The sequence below is a fragment of the Mugil cephalus genome, chromosome 7 (genome assembly GCF_022458985.1).
Source record: "Mugil cephalus isolate CIBA_MC_2020 chromosome 7, CIBA_Mcephalus_1.1, whole genome shotgun sequence".
Taxonomy (NCBI): domain Eukaryota; kingdom Metazoa; phylum Chordata; class Actinopteri; order Mugiliformes; family Mugilidae; genus Mugil; species Mugil cephalus.
In genome coordinates, this window is record NC_061776.1 from 13,069,864 (window position 1) to 13,077,836 (window position 7,973).

General features: G+C 41.6%; 1 protein-coding gene across 5 annotated transcripts in view; it reads right to left on the reverse strand.

Moving 5' to 3' along the window:
- The window catches only part of greb1l (GREB1 like retinoic acid receptor coactivator), a 38,821-nt gene extending 31,915 nt beyond the window's left edge, over window positions 1-6,906 (reverse strand). For 3 of the 5 annotated variants that reach the window (XM_047590127.1, XM_047590124.1, XM_047590122.1), the window contains exon 1: window positions 6,379-6,906. The gene's annotated coding sequence lies outside the window, so the exon portion shown is untranslated. The remainder of the gene's footprint in view (window positions 1-6,378) is intronic. The other 2 variants (XM_047590126.1, XM_047590125.1) reach the window with 1 other exon arrangement.
- Window positions 6,907-7,973: the final 1,067 nt, after the last annotated feature.

Sequence of the window (7,973 nt, forward strand, 5' to 3'; positions counted from 1 at the left end):
TTCAAAATAGAAGTAATGTTTTCATTAACAAGCTATATGTAAGTGGCTCAACAAATCTTATTATGAAGACTTCCACAACACACAATTTGCTTATTGTATTTACTCTCGATATAATGAATTCTGGGTAAATCCCACCAACAAACCATCTCCACAAAAGAAGAAATCGGAAAAAAGTGGGAGACTGGACTTTAAGGTAAGAATTAAGGTTAATTACTGCAGTCTCTCAGGGTTTATATTGTTGTAAAAGTAAAAGTAAAATAACTGTCTCTTCTTCAAAAGACTTTTTATGTGAAACTAGTGTTAGCAAGTTGTTTTAAAATACTTGATTCAAATTTATTTTCAACCTAACATTTGCAAATGACTGTAATTTGAAGTAAGCTGAAATGTGTTTTTTTCCTCTACGTAACGTTAGCCTACGGAGCTAACACCGGTTAGCCGTTAGCTAACACCATTAGCCAGGGGTTTTAGCTGTAAGTTGGCCATGCACTGATAAAAATTAAGACAACTTCTTTGCATCAAATAAGACGGTACAACATTAATTCTGTGAAAAAAGATGGTGTCAACTTACTTTTACAAGATGACTTTACATGCAAAAGTGAGTTTAAAAAGTTGCACTACTTTTTTTTAAGTAGCATTATGGAGCACCGTATTTTTATCAGCGTAGACCACGCATGTACATTGAGCATCCTGTTACGATGATGACCATCTCTGTGTCACAATAAAACAAACAACAGCGTCGCAATGAAGGCCAAAACAATGAAATTCAACCTAAAAGGAACAAACATTTGCTTTAGGCTATTATACTGTGATCCACGGGCACAGCACACACTGTGCTCTTTAAAAAAGAGCACGTTAGCTGCAGGCAGAAATTTCCGGCGGCAGATATTGTTCGACTGGAGTTGGCATCTGTCTGCATGTGGGGACTACAGCAGCACAGCCTGTGAGAACACACTGTTCCATAACAGCATTGTGCAAGAAGGAATTCTCAGCTGGACACGTTCCAGGTTTCAATGGCAAGCGTGAGGATATATTATTACTAAGTGCTCTCCATGGAGCCGCGCGCACACTGTTCTCCTCAGGAGCTCATATCGGGAGTCCTGCGAAAAAATCCAGTCCGCACTTCATGCCACCACCCTGCTAGGATACGGTACGCGAGGCTTTCCCAGTAGATTATTAGGAGTTCAACTCGGGGAACAAAACCTGAAATTGCTCCTTCACCTTGACATGCCATCACTCCCCCCGCGAACACGTGTGTGCGCTCGTCGCCTCGCGGTGACCCTTTAACTTTGCTCCGGACACGCTGCCTGATGAACGACTCGGGGGGCACAACCAGATAAGTTGCATTCGTTTCTGTCAGGGAGCTATTTCAACTTTGATCTGAGAGAGCGGGAGCGGGAGCGGGAGCGGGAGCGGGAGCGGGAGCGGGAGCGGGAGCGGGAGCGTAGAGTCTGAATCTTTTGTAGCTTCTCACAGCCATTTCAGCTTTGCACTTAGATGATGTTAGACTCCCACAAAATAAGAGGATAAAAGGTACAAATAATAAACGATATGTGCCGCTAATGTAACAGAGACAGATACCTTGAACTGAACGGGAATTGGGCTAACTTAGGGGGGATTTGGTTTGGTCGACCAAAACATCCAGCATTGATGGATGAGAACCTTCACCGCAAGTCAGAATTGAAGATAAGAGACCGAGGGGAAGAGCCATTCACTGGGGTTGTGTTCCGCTCATGCATACAGTAAATGTACACACACACACACACCACACACACACACACACACACACACACACACAGAGACAAAATTAGCATCCCAAGCCTCCCTTGCAACAAAGAACAGGATGTTCAGGCCAGTCCTCTTGGCTGTACTCCTACGTATTGCGTGGCCTGCCTTCCTGAGGGGTAAGTTCCTTTCATCCATCACCAAAAATCCACATTCTAGGCCTTTGAGAAAGAAAGGCATTTTTTTTTTTTTTTTTTTTCACTTTTTTAGTGTCCCTTGTCACTCCTGCGCTGGCCATAAACACAGAGGCGTGAAAGAGACTCTCACCCAGGAGCACAAATTCATGGTCAGACACATTTAACCAAGAGTTATTTGTGACATCTTGAGACAGTGGTGCCAGTTTTGTATCAATATGATGCTCATTGCATCATAATTAATTATTAAGATTTATTAGCACTAGAACACAAGCTTGCTATAATATATAATACTTATTCACTATATAAGAAACGTGAAAGGGCCAGTGAACGGGCAAAAAGCTCAATGCAACTAAATTCTTGAAAAAATTCAGAAATTAAAAGATAAATAAATAAAATACAGTGTTATGTAATTAATCAACTAATAAAATAAAAATATAGAAATAATCAAATTAAATCGTTCTACTTCCTGCAGGTGAAACTAAGACATAGCAGCTGATGGCAGAGGGCTTTGAGGAGGAAAGCCCTCCCCCGACCGGAGGGATCAATGCACATAAATGGAAGAGGTCACAGACCTTTGACATCTCCTTTCAGCCGGGGGAGGGGCGCGGACCTTTGTGAGATTGGCTTTAATGATCCAATTGTCGACTGTGTCATACACCTTCATACAGTATACTTACAGCCTGACCCCCCCCCCCACACACACACACACACACACCCCATTATGATCGATCACTAATCCGATCAGCCACAAGTGTGAGGTTTGGATAAAATAAGTGTCGGCCCTGCTGACCTCATCCAGGCTGCACTGTTTTAATCGTCATCACTCCCACATCTGTTTAAACCTCCTCACCCATCTCTCCTCTCCGCAGCCTCCTCTACTCCTCCTCAGACCTTATCTGTACTTTCCCCTCCCTCCTCTTTCAAGTTACATTTTTGAAAAGAGATGTGGTCACTTTAAAGGGAAAGAGAGATGACCACTCGCTAACATACTTGCGTTTTCCTTACTGCCTTTTCACATGTCAGCCCCCTCGGAGGAATGAGCGGTTCAAGACACACAGTAAACTGAACTACAGTGTGATTCCTTGAAAAAAAAATTAAAAAAGCAGCCATGACGTTGCCCTTACATTCAGTGAACATTTCCTTCACACACGGAGCAATCACCAGTGAACAGAGTGTTCTTGGGCACATCAATAAACAGGTTAAAAGTTAACAAGCATCCATGCGGAACGCAGTGAGCTCTGCACAAACTCTAGGTGTTGAGATGATCCGTAAATCGTAATGTTTTGTTGAAAAGTTAAACAGCTTTGGTTGATCGGTCCAGGGACCCTGCTGTGGTGTAGTTAGCTGATTCTCCCTGTTTAGTTCAACTCAGTGCTTCTGGATTCACATTGTACTGATAAATAGTGCTTGGTACAAAATATCTTGACATGTAGTGAAATTAATTAATAACGCAGGTATGCTTTTAATTTAATTTCAGTTTTGCATGACGGTAATCCTGTATTTGACACTGTCTGGGTGTAAAAAGGCACATAGATTTGTACATGAAAATCATATATATATATTTTTTATGCATTATTTTATAATGATATAGCAATAACTAACTAATTTCACTATTATTTTATTTTATTTTGTTAAATTTGAACATTTATTGATTGACTTATTGATTTATTTATTTATTTTTAAACTCTCTTACACCAGTTTTTCTTTTTACTAGGATTTTATTTTGACCAAATTGTTCTGGATCAATAAATTCTAATGATCAAATGTCAAAAACAGTCATGAAAAATGGGACTAATGGAACTAAACATAAATCAACAATAAAATGCTCGCACCTACAGGAGTAGAATCAATGCAAAATTAATAATAAAATAAAAATAAAATAAAATAACATGGGCAAATAAAAACTCTCAGTGAGTATCCAGATTTATGTAGTCACCACAAGCTTTTTATGTTTTGCAAGATCAAAACACTCTTTTTCCACCACTGACGTCTAATTGGGTATGTTTGGACCACGTAAATAGTTTAAATGACTTATGTCAACAACTTCATTGTGTATAAGGAAAAAGGGGGTCCTGCCCTCAGCGATCTGATGAATGACGCCTGTTTTGAGGACCACCTGTTTTCTGGGTCCCCGTCACACCGCAGCCAGAAGAGTGTGAAACAATAGCACTGATCTCTCCGGTCAGGTTTTTGTCCCTCTCTGCCATCTGCACTCGTGATCAGAAGAGCCCACTGAGAAGCACCTCTGAAAGGATCAACAGAAACATCTGCCCGCTCTGCAGACCAGCCCCAGTGGTGCTTTATGTGTCCTAAACCGGTGCCGCGAATGATCCGCGAGGGTGTCTCACGCGAAAGATTTCTGCTACGCACGTCAATATCTAAAATGACACGTTTCTGGAGCTGGCTGCAGAAACTGAGACCTCTTTGTTGCTGACTGGATTGGTAATCGATTAGAATGTGTGCACTTTTTGTTGTGACGCTGAATACAAATATCAGTGATTTATCACACAGAGGTTTGTCGTTGGGAAGGTGGTCGAATGAATCTTTTTTCCATAAAAAAAACAAAAAAAAAACAAACAGGGCCGACACAGGGCAGGAAAAGCAAAATCAGAATCCTGACATGCTCAAAATTGCAGTAATAGAATAATGACAGAAAATAAATCATTCAAATCTGTTACCGTGGTGACAATTGCCTTATGTACAAATGGATGTGAACTAGTCATCTATCCGCTGCTTGGCTGAGCTTTGTCATGAGAGAAATGTCATGTTGCATTTTTGGAAACCCTCTTTGCCTCACAGCGGGTCTTCAACACAACAAAACATGTGTGAATGAGGAGTTTGGTAAAAAAAAAAAAGAAGAAACGGAGGGATAGAGGGAACCATTATCACAACAAGATAAAAGACTCGACAACGCATCCACAGAGCGCACTGGAAAGAAGTGTCATTATTTTAAACAGGTCACCTTTTGAAGGAGGGAATGGAAAGGAGTCCCAATTTTGAGTGACCTGCGCGCGTTTATTACTCGTCATAAATAACATTAATGTTTATTGTTAATTGGATTGGTGACCACTAATCTCCCCGGTAGATGTGGAAAGCGGAATAATAATTAAGTTTGCAGGCCGACGCACCACTTGTGAGCCACTAAACCTGACCGAGACGAGCCCGTCACAAAGCCACGCGGGAAAGAGATGTCTCCTTCAAGGCTAAAGAGAGAAACCTGCCTGAGTGCAGGAGTGGTGTCACAGGGGCTTGCTTATCTCCTCCCAGATTAAGTCCCAATTGTTCGCGGGGGAACAAAGGCACCCAGTGAGGAAACCAGCCCCCCGAGGGCCAGATGGTCAGCGCTCAGAGCCCCCTGACCCCTCCAGCCCTTGCCCTCTCTGACAGGGCTGTGCGTGCTCTAGGTGAGACAGCCCACCCAGGCTAAAGTCATAATTATACAGTCATGTGGAACTAAACAACCTGAGTGAGGCTTTTTTTTCTCTTAACACTGCACAATTGCAGAAGACGGTCAGAAAAAAAAAGATTGAAATCCACAAAATAACAAAAAAATAAATAAATTAAAAAAAATTAGATAGTAAATTCCTCTTTGCAGCTCTGGGCCCCTCTAATGTGCAATACTCATTAGCTCCAATGACGTTTTGGTAAAGTGTTAAGTGGAGACAGGAGGAATGCAACCTTTGGGACGCGAAACATGAGGAATAGCAGATTAGATACAGTCAAGACTGACTGGTTTCCTTGTAATTGCGATGACAAACCCCCAAATACATCTCCTGCTCACTCTTATCTGACTTTATCTGAGCTGCTGAAGCCTGTTTCAACACGGAGCCTTAGGCAACTGTAGCATCTCAACAAACACGTAAATGACCGGCAGGGTTGCAGGCATGCTTGGCCGGACTTTCCTTAGCAGTAAGCTGGAAGCATTATCAGCAAAAAAAAAAAAAAAAAAAAAAGGTTAAAGAAAGGCAGCTGGTTGTGGTTTCTTGAGGATAGGCAGATAGATTTACCATGGCCTTGATGAATGAGACCATTCGCAGAGACTGGAGTTATTAAATCACACATAAGGTAAATGAACTGAGTGCCTGTCTAAAGATTAAGTCTAGTCTATATTTATTATTCTCAGGACTGAAAATGCCCTACTTGACAGAGCATTTCTGCTGAAAAGGGGTAAGTGTGTGAACATCACTCACAGAAGCAGCATTGGGGAAATTTGTACGTCTGTTTTGCAGATTTCTCTATTTCTAGAGTTTAGTGACACTTTATCAATATCGTGACTTCTGATGCCACGATATCCTGCACTGAAACAAACTTTAAACATCTTTTAAAGGCTCGTTAACGCACCGACTGGAAGGTCCGCGGTCATCCCCCCCCCCCCCTCCGTGCATCTGCGGCGTGTGTCATTTAACAGGTGTTTACGCGAGGAGCGAGACGCAGAAACGGAGATCGGAGCGGGCCTTACCTCGTGCAGACAGGAGAAGAAAACTCGCTACATGTCCAAGTCCGTGAATCTCCGGTGTCTCTGGGCAAATCTGCGTCCGGTCGCTGCGTCGTCGCCGCCGCCACCGCCTCCTCCGCCAGCGATGCTGCTGCTGCCTCTGGGCTCTCCTGTCCTGTCCTCTCCTCTCCTCTCCTCTCCTCCCCTCCCCTCCCCTCTTCTCTCCTCTCAGCTGATCTGAGCTCAGCCAGCCGGAGTCGCCGAGTGACGTCAGGAAGAAACTGTATGTCCCGCTTCATTCAGAGCAGCGGAGAGTGGATCAGTTTGTTTCATAGAACAAAGACACCAAGCATCACGAACAGTGCATAAGTAAAGTTAGATAAGCGAAAAGGAAAGTTCACAGTGGTAGCGTGCGTGCCATTCCTTTTTTTTTTGGTTGTTGTTTTATTGCTTATTTAAGTGAATAAAAACGTAAAAGACAGATAGATATGAGGACGCACTGAACAAAGCTGATAAATAAATACATAAAGACCACGTGTTAGGTATCTATCTATCTATCTATCTATCTATCTATCTATCTATCTATCTATCTATCTATCTATCTATCTATCTACTTATTTGCGTGCGCGCATGCACAATCGAATAAATCTGACCCTGATTTTAAAGCATGCCTCCATCAATGGGTTTTCATGTCCAACTGTGTCCCTCTGTTGGCAGAAAATACAGAGTCGGTGCGTTAATTTCACAATGTGGCGCACATGTTGCGTGTTGCGTGTACCGCATGTATGACAACTACAGCCCGTATAGAACTACCGTGACTGAAAACTGAATGTCGCTAAGCAGCAAGGAAGTGTGAGCATGAAGAGCATACACTTCATTTCCGTACGTACCATAAAAGTCAAGATCACAGGCTTGATTCAAGTTCCTGAAATCACGCGAGTTCTCCAGCAACTGTTGTTGCACGCCGCCCTCTGTCGGGGGATTTTAGAAATGAACAAGTGGCATTGGAAGTAACATTTAAACTACTACCGACTTTATTGTGTATTGTTGGGCAGGAAATTGCATTTGTGAAACGCCTTTTTTTAAGGGGATTTTCTGCAACAAATAAATGGGACGGGGTTGTTGAGGGAGAGGTCTGTGACTCGCAGATTGACGCGTTATTAACTAATAATAAATATTTCTAAAACATATTGTCCTTGTAGGCCACTTTGAGTTAAAATGGCCACACAGGAGCAGGTATTCATGAAATATATACATGCTAATAATCAGATATTTGATAATCCAATCAAACATAACTTCAATACAATATAAAATACTGTAGGTCAGTTCAATTTGATCACAGCACAGAGCCAGGAACATATCGATTATTTGCTATTACCAAAAAGAAAAAAAAAATAAATAAATAAAAAATTAAAATATAAAAGACATACAACCAATAAACAAAAAAACATATATAAATGTACAAGAGATCGTTTTCTTTTATATATATATATTTCGTTGTAACTTGTGTGCAATGACAATAAAAGTTCTTCTTCTTTTTCTCCTTCTTCTTTTTTAAGAGAAAACTTAAAACGAATATACTCTATATATATACTCTGACTGCAGAGTTTAAACGAGCT